Genomic DNA, 17,885 nt, shown 5'->3' with positions numbered 1-17,885 from the left:
TGGCCACAACAAGATGGCCAGCAGGAGAGGGCAGTTGGGAGGCACCCAGCCTGCAAGGGAGGGCAGTTGTGAGGGACCAGGCCTGCAAGGGAGGGCAGTTGAGAGGGACCAGGCTTGCAAGGGAGGGCAGTTGGAGGTGATCAGCCCTGCAGGAGAGGGCAGTTAGGGGTGACCAGGCTGGCAGAGGAGGGAAGTTGGGGGCAAACAGGCTGGCAGGGGAGCAGTTAAGCATCAACCACGCTGGCAGCGGAGTGGTTAGGGGCAATCAGGAAGGCAGGCAGGCAAGCAGTTGGGAGCCAGAAGTCCTGGATTGTGAGAGGGATGTCTGACTGCCCGTTTAGGCCTGATCCCACCAGGATCGGGCCTAAACAGGCAGTTGGACATCCCTTGAAGGGTCCCAGATTGGAGAGGGTACAGGCTGGGCTGAGGGACAACCACCCGCCGTGCACGAATTTCGTGCACCGGGCTTCTAGTTATATATAAGTTTCAATTCATACTGACATAAGTAGCTCTTTTGTTGATGAATTTGTTAGTGGAATAAAACATGCTTCAAGAAATATAGAACCTTGAATTATTTTTAAGTAATAAAGTCTAAATTTGGAAGAAAATAACTTCACTAGGTGATTTTCTTCCTTTTTCATGTTTTTACTCTAAAAGTAGTATTCAGTCTGGGCAAAATTGGGTGGTTGAAATTCAGATAGAACACTTGTAGTCTTACAGCTTAAATAACTAGAATACAAAATTTGGGACTACCGTGAACTATCGGAAGTGAGGAGAGTACCATAAAGGAGACATTCAGAGTGGGACTGCCAAATTCTGTGCATGAGGTCTATGTATGAAAATACAAGAAAAGACCAACATTGAGCTAACAAGATGTTATAATCAACACAAAAGAATGATAAAGCTGCTATTATAAATATGTTCCAGGTCATTAAAAAATAGGCCTATAATAAGTGAAAAGATTGGAAGTATCAGCAGGAAAAATAACTAAATGAAATTTCTAGGACTTAAATATTTCAAATTCAAATTTGAAAACAATCTCTGATGGAATCAACAACAGATTAGTGGTGATGGAAGAAAGTGTCAGTCAATTTGAAAACAGCAATTTAAATTGTTCAACACAACACAAAAAACTAAGAGGAAAAGAAAATTTATAAACCCTATTGAGTGCCTTGGGATAGTGTGGGACAATATCAAACGGTTAAACATATACATAACTAGATGCCCGATGCACAAAGATTTGTGCCAGAATGGGCCTTCCTTTCCCTGGCTGCCAACACCACCTTTGCTCTGGCTGGAGCCGCCTTTCCACCTTCCCACACTGCCCAGAGACCAGAAGGGCCGGAGGTGGTGCGGAACACCTGCATCATTGCCATAGAGATGACGCAAGCATCCCACCCTGCCCCCAGCCACTTGGCACCTGCATATGCAAATTAACCTGCCATCTTTGTTGGGTTAATTTGCATATTCACTCCTTATTGGCTGGTGGGGTCACAAAGGTACAGTCAATTAGCATGTTACTCTTTTATTAGGTAGATTGGAGATTTAGAAGGAGAGAAGAGAGAAATTTGAGGATAAAATATTTGAAAATACAAATTTCCCAAATTTAGTGAAAGACATAGATTTAAGAATCTCAGTAAACTCCAAGCAGAAAATATGCTAAGAAAATCACACCTGAGCCCCGCAAACATGGCTTAGTGATTGATCATCGATCTATGAACCAGGAAGTTATGGTTGGATTCCCAGTCAGGACACATGTCTAGGTTGCAGGCTCAATCCCCAGTGGGGTGGGGGATGCAGGAGGCAGTTGATCAATGATTCTCTCTCATCATTGATGTTTCTATCCCTCTCTCCCTCTCCGTTGCTCTATCTGAAATCAATAAAAACATATTTAGAAAAAAATGATATTCAAAACATCAGGCAGAATGAAGAGCAGCCAAAATGGAAAATACGTAGGTAAATATGAAAGAATTATTTCCTTAAAATACATATGATTATTTAAAGCATAACTTCATACAACATTTTATTGTGAGTTTTATAACTTATTTAGGTGTAAGTCACAAAGCACGGCTTATCAAACTATAGCCAATGGGCAAAACCATATTTAGGCATATTTTGGTATAGTCTATGAGGTAAGAATGGTTTCTACATTTACATTTTTAAGTGTTAAAAATTAGAATATTTCATGACACATGACAATTGTGTCATATTCAAATTTCAGTGTCCACATGTAAAATTTTGTTGGAACACAGTAACACTCATTTGTTTACATATTGTCTATGGCTTTTGATTAATACCTCACATTATATGCAAAAATTAATGAAAAATGGATTATAAAACCTAAAATGCCAAAACAGCCAGAAGTAAACATTAGAATGTCTTTGTAACTTGGTGGTTCACAAAGATTGGTTAAATAAAGCACAGAAGTAATCATAATAGAAAATGGGATCTATCAAAATTTTAAAACTTCCATGTTTCAGTAGGTAATATTAAAAAAATTAAAAAGGCAAGCTAGAGACTAGAAAAAAGCAAATCATAAACTAACACATTTGCATGACATATATCTGGCACAAAATGTATATACAGAATATATAAAAGAGCTCTTATAACCCAATGAGATGTATTAGTTTCCTATTATTGCTATAGTAAATATCTACTAATTTAGTGGCATAAAACAATATATATTTACTAGAGGCCCAGTGCATGAAATTCATGCACAGGGGAGAGGGGTGGCCCTCAACCAAGCTTGCTCCCTTTCACAGCCTGGGAGCCCTCAGGGGATTTCCGACTAAATTTTTAAAAAATCATGCTGTACTTAATTTTCTTACTAACTCCTCCTTTTGAACTCCCCTCACTCTCACATTCTGTTTCTTCTTTTTATTTAACTACTAGAAGCCCGGTGCATGAAATTCATGCATGGCAGGGGGGTGTCCCTCAGCCCAGCCTGTACGCTCTGCAATCTGGGACTCCTAGAGGGATGTCCGACTGCCCGTTTAGGCCCGATGCTGGTGGGATCGGGCCTAAACGGGCAGTCGGACATCCCTCTCACAATCCAGGACTGCTGGCTCCCAACAGCTTGCCTGCCTGCCTTCCTGATTGCCCCTCACCGCTTCTGCCTGCCAGCCTGATCACCCCCTAACCACTCCACTGCCAGCCTGGTTGATGCTTAACTGCTCCCCTGCCAGCCTGTTTGCCCCCAACTTCCCTCCTCTGCCAGCCTGGTCACCCCAACTGCCCTCTCCTGCAGGGTTGATCACCTCCAACTGCCCTCCCTTGCAAGCGTGGTCCCTCTCAACTGCCCTCCCTTGCAGGCCTGGTCCCTCACAACTGCCCTCCCTTTCAGGCCGGGTGCCTCCCAACTGCCCTCTCCTGCTGGCCATCTTGTAGTGGCCATCTTGTGTCCACATGGGGGCAGGATCTTTGACCACATGGGGGCAGCTATATTGTGTGTTGCAGTGATGATCAATCTATATATTACTCTTTTATTAGATAGGATAGAGGCCTGGTACAGGGGTGGGGGCCAGCTGGTTTGCCCTGAAGGGTGTCCCGGATCAGGGTGGGGTTCCCTTGGGACGTGGGGCAGCCTGAGCGAGGGGCCTGTGGTGGTTTGCAGGCCGGCCACGCCCCCTGGCAACCCAAGGGGAGGCCCTGGTATCTGGAATTTATTTTCCTTCTACAATTGAAACTTTGTAGCCTGGAGCGGAGCCAAGCCTGCTGCTCCCTCTGGGGAGGCAGCCATTTCTGTGGCAGTTAATTCACCTTCTACAATTGAAACTTTGTAGCCTTAAGCGAGTGAGTCCGGCCAGGGTGTGCAGAAAGCTTTGCTTCCCCTGTTGCCGCCGGCAACCCTGGCCTGCTCTCTCAAGCTCCATTCTGCCACCATTTGTTTGAATTTGTTTACCTTCTATAATTGAAACTTTGTAGCTTGAGTGGAGGCTTAGGCCTGCAACGGCTATGGAAAGCTTGGCTTGCTCTGTTACCTGGGAAACCTTGCTCTCTGTGGCTGTAGCCATCTTGGATGAGGTTAATTTGCATACTTGCCCTGATTGGCTGGTGGGCGTGGCGTGGCTGGTGGGCGTGGCATATGTAGCGGAGTGATGGTTAATTTGCATATTACCATTTTATTAGAGAGGATTTTCCTGGCCTCACCCCATTTTAGCATCCTTATCTTTCCTGCTTCCTTTCCCTCCCTCCCTTTTAACTTCCTGTGGCCCCTCTCCCTTCCTCCCTCCTCCCTTATCTCCCTTCATTCCCCACGTCTGTCTCCTTCTTACTGCTCCCACCTTTCCCCCCCATTTGCCTTTCCCTTATGAGCCTGAACCCTGCCTCCCTCCCTCCTTCCCTATTATTACCCCCTCGCCCCCACCCCCCGCCATGTTCACTGGTTTCTCTTTTAAAACTTCCCCTTACCACTGTGGGTCCTACTACCAGCCCTGCCTGAGCACACTTTGATATTAAAGCTTCCATTCAGGGGGCATTAACCCCCAAACCAGGGCCCAGCGCTGGCCAGGCCTTCACCGCCCCCTCTTCCCTGGCCTCTCTGCTACTGTCCTCCTCCCATTCTATGCCTGCGAAACCCCAACTTCTAGTCAACAAAGTACAGTTAACGCGCCACCAAACTAACCCTGGCCAGTGTCTTTGGAGTCCAGCCCTCGGGGACATAAGAGGTACCCTCCCTCCTTAGTGTCCGACTCCACCCCAGCTAAGTGTGCCTCCCCTCCCAGTGCGGAACACCTGGCCCAGTGAGGGCCAAGGCCCGCATGGCCCAGGCTCTGGTGCCACAAAGCAGGAGCACCTCCACCCAGAAGGCCTCGAAACCTTCACCCCTCCATCTCAGGACCCAGGGTGGCTCCGTGCTAACAGCCCATGACAGGGACCACCACTCTCCTCCTGCATCCTGGCAGGGCTTCCTGATCCACGCCACCTGTGCCCCACCCCTCACCGGTGCTACTGCTCTGCCCCCGCCCCCCGCTGTTGCCATCCCCTCCTGCATGCAGCCTGTGTTTCCTTCCCTTTTCCATTCCGCATCTTTTTCTTGTTCCCTTTCTGTATTTTTCTCCTCTCAGCCTGTATGCATGCAGGCCTGCCTTCTTCTCCCTCTCCTTTCTTATCCTCTCCTATTGTATCCTATCCTACCTACTCCAGGCCTTGCAGCTGCCTGAGTAGGTGGTGGGGGGGAGAGACGCAGCCTGCTGATCAGTCATTACATGATGGTATCCTGACTAATTTGCATATTATCCTATTATTAGATAGATTATTTTTCAGTTCTGGAGGTCAGAAGTTATAAAATCATGTCAGCAGGGTTACATTCCTTCTGGAGGCTCTAGGGAAGAATCTGTTTCTGTGCCTTTTCTAGCTTGTTGAAGCCACATGAATTCCTTCTCTCATGGCAACTTTCTCTACCATTAAGCTAACAGCAGCATAGCATCTTCAACTCTCACTTTCTGTTTCTCTCTCTGCTTCTCTGTGGCCACATATCCTTCCCTGACTCTGATCCTCCTGTCTTCCCATGATAAGTACCCTTATGATTAGATTTGTCTCACAGGAATAATCTAGAACAATCTTCCCATCTCATGGTCTTTAATTTGAAAACATATTCAAAGTCCCTTGTACTGAGAGTTCCAAAACATATGTATACCAATAGGTATACATAATTTTTGGAAATGAGGATGTAGACATCTTGGGATGCACGCATTATTCTGTCTCCCATAAATGACAACCAGCCCAATATTTTAAAGGGCAATTATTTGAACAGACACCTTACAAATAAAAATGTAGACATGAATGGCCAATAAGCACATGAAAAGATGGTAAATCTTCATTCGCTAGGAAAATTCAAAACAAAACCACAATGAATTACCATCATTCACACAGTAGAGTGGAAAAAGTTTAGAGTCTGAAATTAAACACAAAGTTGTGGTGATGATGTATTTCAAATGGAACCCTCACACATTGCTGATGGAATGCAAAATGGTTGAGCCATTTTGGAAAACAGTTTTACAAATTCTTCCTATATGATTCAGTAACTCTATACTCACACACACACAAAAAAGATTTTATATTAATTTGCATAGCTGCTTTTTTATAATAGCCCATACTGGAAGTGGTCAATTGAGGTGTATTCATACACTCCGATACTCTTTAACAATAAAATAAACAAACCACCAATAAATGTAATATTGAATAGTTAGTTGTATCAAAAATGTTATATCAAATAAAAATATTAGATACAAAAGATCACGTTTTGAATATGAAGTTTTAGAAGGAGCAAAAGTATTTTATAGTGTTGCAAATTATATCATATGTTACCTGTATAGAGGTGGGGACAATTGATTGTAAAGGGCTATGGTTGTTTTAGTGTTTACACAAGTGTATATATTTATCAAAATACTAGGGATCCGGTGCATGAAATTCATCCACAGAGGGGGGGGGGTCCCCTCAGCCCAGCCTGCACCCTCTCCAATCAGCGGTCGGACATCCCTCTTGCAATCTGGACCTGCTGGTTTATAACCACTCACCTGCCTGCCTGCCTGATCTCCCCTAACTGCCTCTGCCTGCCGGCCTGATGTCAACCCTAACTGCCCTCCCCTGCCAGCCTGATCTCGCCCTCAACTGCCCTCCCCTGACAGCCTGGTTGCCCCCAACTGCCCTCCCCTGCTGGCCTGATTGCCCCTAACCCACTGCTGGCCTGATCTCACCCCCAACTGCCCTCCCCTGCCAGCCTGATCGCCCCTAATTGCCTCTGCCTTGGCCCCCACCACCATGGCTTTTTCTGGAAGGAAGTCAGACATCCAGAAGATCGCCGGAAGACTCAGTCTAATTAGCATATTACCCTTTTAGTAGTATAGGTAGATTATATAGGATAGGATTGCTTAAGTGGGGGGAAAGCCTTTTTCAGCAGGAGGAGATGCTCTTGGCAGACAAAAATACATAATCCCTATATCTGGTCTGATAGCCAGCCATAAGCACTATACTACCAAACTGGTCATGAAAAAATTGAACTGCTCTCTTACACCTTACACCAAATAGCTTTTGCCCTTAAAACCCCTCCTCAGCCCCCACCTTGGGTTCTGCCTTTGCAATTCACCCAGATTAGGTTCAGATTGGTCGGTTTCTATGCCAGTCAACGTACAAAGCTCCGCCTCCTAGGCAGCCATTGGCAACTTGCACTTCACCCAGTTTTGGTTCTGATTGGTCGATTTCTATGCCAGTCAGTGTCAAAAGCTCTGCCTCCTAGGCAGCCATTGGCTCCTGGCACTTCACCCAGATTTAGTTCTCATTGGTCAGTTTCTATGCCAGTCAGCCTCTCTGGGCCTATCTCTGTGCCTAATCAAAGAGGCAGGGCTGATCAGCAGCCCCCAAGGAGGCCTGGAGAGAAACAGAGGCGCTGCTGCTGGCGAAGCTGGGAGAGAAAGAGAGAGGCAACAGCTGATCAACAGCTGCCACTGAGGCTTGGGATCAGACCCTGCCTCTCTCTCTGCAGGCCTCTCTCTGGGCCTGATCCGCAGCCCCCTTGGAAGTCAGTGCTGGGTCACTGCACCAGGACCGGCTTCTGACTTCTAGTGTTTGATGGAGCCTTGGCCATTATGGACCTTTGGCTCTTTATATATATAGATATTGACTGACACAATTAAAATAGACAAATTATTTTGTATTCTACTTATACTTCAATAAAGTTGAAAAAGATAATGGAGAAGCAACAAAGAACAAGAAATTAATAAAACTGAAAGTAAAGAATAATGTTTTTAATTTGGGTTTAACTACAATTTACTCAATTTGTATGCAATATTGTGTATTTCATAACAAGAATGATATTGAGTATGATTCTTGTGTCATGTACATACCATGTGTCAGACATGTTCTAGTGCTGAATATAGAGGGGAGTATAGCCCTAACTCTCATGTGTCTGTGGAAAATAATAGATTATAAACATCTAAATATAACAATTTTAGAGAGCAATAAGCACTATGAAGAAAATGAAATAAGGTTATAAAATAAGGAGGTACAACATTTAATGGTTAACTCTACTGGCTCTGGAGCCATACTGCTTATGTTCAAATCTGAACTAAATTCCAACTCTGCTACTTAGGCAGACCACTGAAATGTTCTCTGCCTCAGTTTCTACATCTGTAAAATTAGAATAATAATAGTAGCTTATAAGATGGTTATAAATATTAAATAAGCAATATTTAATGGTTTACAATAGTATATAGAATATAGTATGCACAAATTTAAAAGTAGCTATTATTATTATTATTATTATTATTATTATTATTATTGCATTGTTACTCCTGAGGTGTGATTATGTAAACTGGAGCTATACATATCTGAGATAAACAAAAATGAATAAAGGAGAAAACCAAGATGGCGGCATAGGTAAACACCTATACTTGCTGCCTCTCACAACCACATCAAAATTACAACTAAAAAGCAGAACAATTACCACCCAGAACTGTGGGAAAGCTGGCTGAGTGGAAGTTACACAACTAGAGAGGTGAAGAAAGCACAGTGAGACTGGAAGGAGGTGTGGAGGCATGGAAAATGCTGGCACCTGGATGGGCTGCTCTTTTAATTGGGAGGGAGATACAATCTCCCACTTGCTCTGAACTCCAGTTCCTGGTGAGACTCTGGGGGACCCAGAAACATATGGGTAGAAACTGGACTTCTGACATCGGGAAAGGAACGCGAAGGCAACTTTCTTTCAGAGGTGCTCACAGCGATCATTGTTCCTTCACGCAGGTGCTGGACACGGAGACCCTAGGACCTCTCTGGTGCAGGGATGACTGGAAGTCATTGGTGTTTGCTCTGCCCTGGTGATTCCCAGAGACCCCGCCCCACCCAATTTACAACCCCACCCAAGCTGTGAGCATCGGCTTTCGCATATGAATGGCCTGTCCTTTCACCTAAAACAAACTGCAGCTGGGTCAGAAAGCCCCAGAGATTCCAAAAGAAGCCTACTGCCTGGCAGCAGCAGCAGCCTTGCTTCATAGCTGGGACTCATCTGGGCACTTCCAAACCCCATACAAAGAGGAGGAATAAGCAGATGTCTCTGTAGCTCCTGCTGGGCAGCCCTAGACAGTGGCTGATCTTGCACCTCCTTGGAGATCCAAGAGGCAGTGTACCCAGTGGTCAGAGTGAGACCATACCAGATTACAACTCTTCACAACCATAAGAGACACACTCAAGGGGTAGACTCAGTGAGCACCAAAGAAACCCTGAAGCAAGTTCTGCCCCATAAGGGTGTCTCCTGCACAATAGATCTTCCACTATAGACACAGCTGGTCATCACAGCCAATGGCCTGGAGGCAAATTCCTCCCAGTGATACCAACAGCAATCAAGGGTTAACTACAACAAGACTGTGCAGACAGCCCACAAAGGGGTGCACCAAGAGCATACACCTCAGGTGACTGGGAGACTGAGCCACTGGGCCCTATAGGACACCTACTACATAAGGCCACTCTATAAACTCAAGGGGACTTAGCAGCTACTCAGTACATAGAAAGAAACACAGGGAAGCAGCCAAATGCAGAGACAAAGAAACAAGTCACAAATTAAAGAAATGGATGAAAGCAAAATACTGGGTATAGAGTTCAAAACCATGGTTATAAGGTTACTCAAGAATCTTCTAGAAATCTCTGAGAAATTTAGTGAGACCCTCAAAGATATGAAAAATGACCAAACAGAAATTAAGCATATACTGACTGAAATAAAGAATAGTATACAGAGATTCAACAGTAGACTAGAGGATCCCAAGAATCAAGTCAAAGATTTCAAATGCGAAGAAGCAAAAAACACCCAACTGGAAAAGAAAAAAGAGTCCCAAAATATGAAGATAGTGTAAGGAGCCTCTGGGACAACTTCAAGCGTACCAACATCAGAATTATGGGGGTGCAAGAAGAAGAGAGAGAGCAAGATATTGAAAACCTATTTGAAGAAAACTTACCTGGTGAAAAAAATAGGCTTACAAGTCCAGGAAGCACAGAGAACCCCAAACAAGAGAAATCCAAAGAGGACCACTCCAAGACACATCATAATTAAAATGTCAAGGGCAAAAGACAAAGAGAATCTTAAAAGCAGCAAGAGAAAAACTGTTAGTTACCTACAACGGAGTACCCATACAACTGTCAGCTGATTTCTCAACAGAAACTATGCAGGCCAGAAGGGAGTGGCAAGACATGTACAAAGTGATGAATAGCAAGAACCTACAACCAAGATTATTCTACCCAGCAAAGCTATCATTTAGAATTGAAGGTCAGATAAAGAGCTTCACAGACAAGAAAAAGCTAAAGGAGTTCATCACCAACAAACCAGTATTATAAGAAATGCTGAAGGGTATTCTTTAAGAAGAGGAAGAAGAAGAAAAAGGTAAAGATAAAAAATTATGAACAACAAAGTGATAACAAATACATATCTATCAACAAGTGAACCTAAAAATCAAATGAATAAAAAACCTGATGAACAGAACAGACTGGTGAATGTAATAGAATCAGGGGCATGGAAAGGGAGCAGACTGACAATTCTCAGGGGGAAGGGGTTGGAGGGGTGCGGGAAGAGATTGGACAAAGAGCTTACACCTATGGATGAGGTCAGGGCAGGGTGAGGCCTAGAGTGAGGTGGGAACTGGGTGGAGGGGAGGTATGGGGGGAAAAAGAGAACATCTATAATAATCTGAACAATAAAGATTTTTTAAAAAAGAAATAAGTCTTCATAAAAGGGTAAAGTGAGGAAATGAAAAGGCAGACAATGATGGCAACTGTATGCCAGTTTGGAAAAAAAAATGAAGGAGAGGAGTTACATTTCTATAAAAGAGGACAGTGACCTGCTTTATTTGGCTACAATCTTTTCCCTATTTCTTCCACTGAATCACTTCCTTTGTTTATGCTCATTTTTAAGCTTTCCTTTTCAGCATTCTTTTTATGACTTATTCTCACTGTGAATTTGAGTTGTAATATTCTATATTTGATAGTGCTCATATAAAAATAAATTGAATTGTTTTGTTCCATTTAAGTCTAAATTTAGATAAACAGTTTTTTCTTGATGTTCCAAATATATGTTAAGCATAATAACTACATTAGTCTTACATTCATAATTAGTACTTGATTTTTAAAGTAAGTATGACATGGTAAGAAGATATGCTTCTATTTGATCTTTTTAAAAAATCCCTCCTCTATTTAGTTTTGAGATAATTAGTCTACATTCAAATATAAGCTGAGTATGCTTTTAAAGGAACAAAAGAGCATAACCCTTATGATAACCATTTGATTTTACAGTCTACCAAATCAATGGCTTCAAACCAGTCTCTTGTGAATGTACATAAAGAAAATTTTATATTTCAGTAGATAATTTTTCCTTGATTTGCCTGGAGTAAAACTAAATGCACAGCTGAAAAGATTATGGAAAATTCATTTAAGCTATAAAACCTAACAAGTTTACATTCATTTAGAAGAATGACCTTAAGAAATTATTGGAATTGTTGAAAACATTGCTTTGTTTAATTTGATAATATATTTTATGTTGCTTTTTGCTGCTTTACCATTTTTAAGTAGTGAGATAACAACAGAGAAAGAATTTGCTAAATCATCATTATATACAAAAAGTAGAAGTTTCTGTTTTTATAATCTATTTCAGTGCATTCTATGTTTTCTTAATAGTCTTTCCAAATAATCATACATTTTGTTAGTGAGTGTAAAATAATGGAGCTTCATTTGCAAACTATTTAAGTCAAGGCCTCATTAAGCATATGAACTTTAATTGTTCTCTGCATGAAGAGGAAGACATTACATTCCAAAGTAACTTGTCCCCTCCTAGTCCAACTAATACTATCACCTAAAAATTGAACTAGCATTGCCTGAAGAAACAACCCTAGACATATAGGAAAATGCCAATCTCTAAAATAACCAGTTGCTATAGCAAAAAGAACTTTTGTAAATTAAAATCAATACCTTGAACTGCAGCAAGGAATGAATAACTAGTCAATGTAAAAAAATCACAAACCAAAGTAGAGTTAGTACCTCTAAAAATCTTTGAACAAACATTGAGTTGGTTTTGCAATTTAGCCATACATAAACCAGTTTACATTAAAAGTTCCAAATTATAATTTCAGATCTTTAGTCTAAATATTATGGTATTTTCTTATCATTGTTCTCTTTGTAAATCATAGCAAGAATATCTATTATTACTCATTAGTTCCATCTTAGAGCTTGACATAGTGTATTGGTAACATAATGGGTGCTCAATCAATTCTTATTGATTATTTTCTATCTGGTAATATTTCATTTACTGGGTTTTTTATTTGGCAAGGCATGATTCACTCTGCTATGGCTAACATAATGTAAAAGGACATTATTCAAGCAACTACTAGAACCAGAAAACTTAGTGCTTGTTTCTGCATTTACAGAACTGTGCTTTTATGTCCCAATCAATTTAATTTTATAATTATGACAGATTTGTCTAAAGCTCAGCAGAAGCTGTATTTGATAACCACCATGGGCAGAACAGAAAGCACCATTAGATTCTGTTACATAAGTGTATAATTATGAAAACTAAATTCACAGCTCAAAAAATGTTAGCCATGGTTATTGATATGTGTGTATGCAGTGTCAAACAATAAAAAAAGAGATCTATGATTCACAATAGTTTAAAAAGTTTTGCTTATTAAAAAAGTGTTTTATTTCATAGGTAAGCTTGTAATTGAAACAATTTAAACACAATTTTCATAGTCACTTGTAATTCCTCCTATAATAGTTTACCTGTTCAATAGCACTTTTAGTACTTTGCAACACATAAAGTCTTATTCACAGTTGTATTCTTCTTTCTTGACATTATCTCTTAATTCTATTAATGAATAATCAACACATAAAACCCTTTCTTGGTGATTTTATTGTTCTAAATTAAATTAAAAGTAGTGCTGGGGGTCTTGTACAGCATCTAGACGGGTTCAGGAACCTGGAGATGGGGCTGCTATAAATTATTAAAGAGTCTAGAGACAAAACATAATTTTGGAAGGCATTTTGGGGGGCCAGAAGAGCTTGGCTGTAGAAACCAAGTTCTTTTGTCTCTCTGGACCCCTTGCTTTTTATTAACACAAATTGTCCTAAGGCAAAGTAGATATACATCAAAGGCAAGGTTTAGTATGCAGAATCTATTGTCAGATTGGGAGAACTGCCTATGGCAGTTCAGGTATTTGGCCAGTAGGAGACAATAACATGTAGATTAAAATGCCCTCAGCTTTCTGGCAGCAAGCAATCATTTATGAAAATCTTTAGGAGTGGGGAAATGCCGTTAGCCATTTCCAGAAGGCAATCCTCAAGGTTCCATCAACCTTTTGATGAAACTTCTTGCATTTATGACATGCTGGAATTAGCTTCCGGCACAGTAGTTTCTGTTTGTTTGTTTGTTTTGTGTTTTTTTCCCAAGAAAAAAGAAAAATGATAATGTGAAGCACCAAAAAGTATAACCCAGTGTTAAGTAATTAAAGTTAAAACTCACAGTTTGGATCAATAAGCTATAAATAGTTGTATTTTGCAGAAATCAATTAGTACATCAATTAGTGGGTTAATCATTTTATATTTTATTTTCATATCAATAGCACCAATGTAACCTTTTAGCAAAATTTATAGGTATTATACCAACTAATTAAGACTAAATTTAAAAGGGAGCTTCATAAATATTCTATTTATGAAATGTAAATTTAAAGAGAAAAAATGCAGACAAAAATGGGTCTTGATACTTCCTCTTTTTAAAATTTTGTTCTCTTACTTAAACATGCCATGTGACTGCATTTGCAAGTGAATAATTCAGAAAAGAAGTAGATGTCATCTATTTCTCTATGTATATGCAATACAAAATAAAATATACATACATGTTCTGGTTATTAACTATGAATAAATGATTAAACATTATACCTTGAGCTCTTTTATCTCAATTAAAACATATTCATTTAACAGGAATTTATCACTCTGGAATGCTTAAGACACAAAGCTGACTAAGGTTTGTGCCTCAGAAAGCCTACAATATAGTGGGAACTAAATACATGCTATGTGGTAAGTACTATAAGAAAGATATGACAAATTGCTGTGGGATAACTAAAAATGGAAGAAATAAATGCAGACAAATCTGGAAAGGCTACATAGAGGACATGATATAAACTCAATCTTGAGACAAGTAGGATTTTTTCTTGGCTAGAAAGAGAAGAAAGGGCATTTTATACAAGTCCAATGGCATAAAAATATAAAAGGGAGGGCATATTCTAAGAAATTCATTCCAGCTGGAATTTAATTTGCATGACAGGAAAAGTGAGAGGCTTTGAAGAAGGAAATCCTATCTAATAAAGAGGGAATATGCTAATTGACCATCATGCCCTCACAAAGATGGTGGTGCCCAGAGCCAATAAGGAGGGAATATGCTAATTTACCGCCACACCCTCAAAGATGGTGGTGCCCACAGCCACAAGATGGTGGCGCCCAGTCCCCTCAGCCCCCCAGCTGCCCAGGGCAGGCCCTAGGCGCAGGCAAGCCTTGGATGGTGGCTGCCCAGCTGCCCAGGGCCACCCAAGGCTCAGGTAACCTGGGCCAACAGAGGCTTGCGCTGCTGGCAGTTGCAGCAGCAGAGGTGTGATGGGGGCATCACCTTCCCCTGATCGCCGGGTCACCTCCCACCCCTGAGGGCTCTCGGACTGTGAGGGGGGCAGGTCGAGCTGAGGGACCCCCACTCCAGTGTATGAATTTTCATGCACCGGGCCTCTCGTCCTATATAATAAAAGGGCAATATGCAAATTGACCCGAAGGGCAGAACAACCAGCAATGACTGGCCGCTATGAAGTGCACTGACCACCAGGGGAAGATGCTCAATGCAGGACCTGCCCCCCTGGCGGTCAGTGCACTCCCACAGGGGGAGCTCCACTCAGTCACAAGGTGGGCTGACAGCTGCGAGTTCAGCATTGGTGGAAGGAGCCTCTCCCACCTCCTCAGCAGCACTAAGGATGTCAGACTGCAGCTTAAGCCTGCTGCCCATGGGGAGTGGGCCTAAGCCATCAGTTTGACATCCTCCTAGGGCTCCCAGGCTGCTAGAGGGATGTCTGACTGCCAGCTTTGGCTCGATCCCCTGGGGAGCGGGCCTAAGCCAGCAGGTGGACAACATCCCCCAAGGGGTCCCAGACTGTGAGAGGGCACAGGTTGGGATGAGGGACTTTCTTGAGTGCGTGGATTTTTATGCACTAGGCCTCTAGTAATGCTATAGACAAGTTGGCATTGTTCACATTGTGAAGGACTATGTATGCTACACAAAAGAGTTTGGAGTATATACAGTAGGCAGTTGGTGGTCATTGCCATGAGAGTTATTAAGCAGATAAGTTACAGGATCATAATTGTTTAGAAAGATAACTTTTTTATCAGTGTAAAGAATTTCTTGGTGGCATTATTGAGACAGGAGTAAGGGAACCCTCTATGAATTTGTTGAATAGCGCAAGACACATGGTAGGAGATAAAATAAGATTGTGACAATGGAAATGGAATATGGGTTGAAGCCTCATGATATCCATTATAGATAGACTAAAATGCATCAAATAACAGCTTGGATGTAAGGATTGAAAGAAATAAAGGAGTATAATATTAAGCCAAAATTTTTAGCTAGTACAACTTTGTAGAATGCTGTAAAGTTTATAATTGTAAAAGGAAGTTAAAGTAGGTTAAGGAAGGGAAATATAAATGATAGTCTTTTGGTGATAGGCTGATTGGAAGTAGGGTGTTAAAAATATAGAGCAGGAACTCAGAATGAAATTGGGAAGTGTGGATTTTGGAGTCATAAATTACCTAAAACTTATGTGATTATATGCAATACCTATGGACACAGACAATAGGGTGGTGAAGGCCTGGGGCAGGGTGGGAACTGGGTGGAGGGGGCATTTGGGGAGACAAAGGGGGGACATCTGTAATACTCTCAACAATAAACATTTAAAAATAAATAAATAAATACATAAATAAATAAATAAATAACCTAAAAATGATGACTGTAATGACTACTGGAATCCTTAATTTCCTTGTGAATTGTATTTTTTGGCAAGTTAATATGTCAAATGTTTTAGGTAAATCTGTTTTCTGAGTTTATAAAGTGGAATTATAGAACATAATGATACATGTGCCAATGGCAATTTTCTGCATTTTTAAATGTTAGTTGAGATTTTTTTAAAATATGTGTTTGTTTTTTTATTGATTTAAGAGAGAAGAAGGGAGAGGGAGAGAGGGATAGAAACATCAATGACAAGAGAGAATCACTGATCAGCTGCCTTCTGCATGACCCCTACTGGAGAGTGAGCCCACAACTGGGGTGTGTTCCCTAACTGGGAATTGAATAATGACCTCCTGATTAATGGGTTGATGCTCAACCATTGAACCACACCAGCTAGGCAATAATTTTTTTTTATCATGAATTGATATTGAATTTTGTCAAATGCTTTTCTGCATCTATTGAAATGATCATATAATTGTATCCTTAATTTTTTAATATAGTGTATGACACTGATTGGTTTGCAAATGTTAAATCATCTTTGCATCCCTAGAATAATTCCTTTTGATCATGGGGTATGATCTCTTTAATGCATTGTTGAATCAGTTTGCTAATATACTTTGAGGATTTTTGCATCTATGTTCATCAGAGATATAGACCTGTAATTTTCTTTTCTTGTAGTGTACTTGTCTGATTTTGGTATTAGGGTAATGTCGACCTCATAAAATGAGTTTGGAAATGTTCTCTACTCTTTTATTTTTTGGAAGAATTTGCAAGTGTTAATTCTCCTTTAAATGTTTGATAGAATTCACCGGTGAAGCTATCTGGTCCTGGGCTTTTTGTTAGGATTCAACCTCCTTAATAGTAATTGGTATATTCAGATTTTCTATTTCTTCATGATCCAGTCTTTGTAGGTAATAAGAGACTTCAATGCCCCAATTTCATCAATGGATAAATCATCCAGACAGAATCAATATGAAAACATTGAACTTAAACTACACATCAAATAAGATGAAATTAACAGGTAATGAACATTCTATCCAAAAGCAGCAGAATATACCTTCTTCTCCAACACACACTGGACATATTTTGAGATAGATCATAGGCCACAAAACAAGTCAATAAATTGAAGTTAAAATCATATCAAGCTTCTTTTCCAACCACAATGGTATGAACCCTTTGTACGCCATAAGCCTCTATAGACACAAGCGGTGAACCTTCCCCACATACCAAGCACATCTATAGCAGCAAACCTCGCATATCAACTCTGGTCGCCCAATTTTAAAATCAGACTTGTTAGTGACATCTCTGGGTTTGTAACGAAAATTATGGTATCTTAAATTCTTAAATATTTCAGTACAAATGGAAGAAATGGAGATGGTTTCCATTTCGGACGCGTGGCAGTTAACTGGTGAAAATAGTAATGAAATATAAGAGGGAAAAAACAAACACGAAAAATTCACAAATATGTGGAGATTTAAAAACTTGCTACAGAACAACCAATGGGTTAAAGAGGAAATAAAAAGAGAAATAAAAATTATATTGAGATAAATGAAAATGAAAATACAAGATGAAGCAAAAAAATTGTACTAAGAGGGAAGGTCATAGTGATTAATGCCTACACTAAAAATAAAGAGCTCAAATAAAAAACCTAACTTTATAGCTCAAGGAACTAGGATATAAACAAAGACCAAAGTTAGAACAAGAAAGAAAATAATAAAGATCAGGGCATAGATAAATAAAATAGTGACTAAAAAGACTATTTGCCAATAAATTTGAAACAGGTAAAATAGAGAAAATCCAAGGAAAAATACCCAATTACCAAAGCAAGTAAATATGAATTACAAACTTGAACAACCAAATGGTGTTACAGACAACTTCT

Source organism: Cnephaeus nilssonii, assembly GCF_951640355.1.
Source record: "Cnephaeus nilssonii genome assembly, chromosome: X".
Lineage (NCBI taxonomy): Eukaryota > Metazoa > Chordata > Mammalia > Chiroptera > Vespertilionidae > Cnephaeus > Cnephaeus nilssonii.
Note: the sequence above shows the minus strand (reverse complement) of the source record.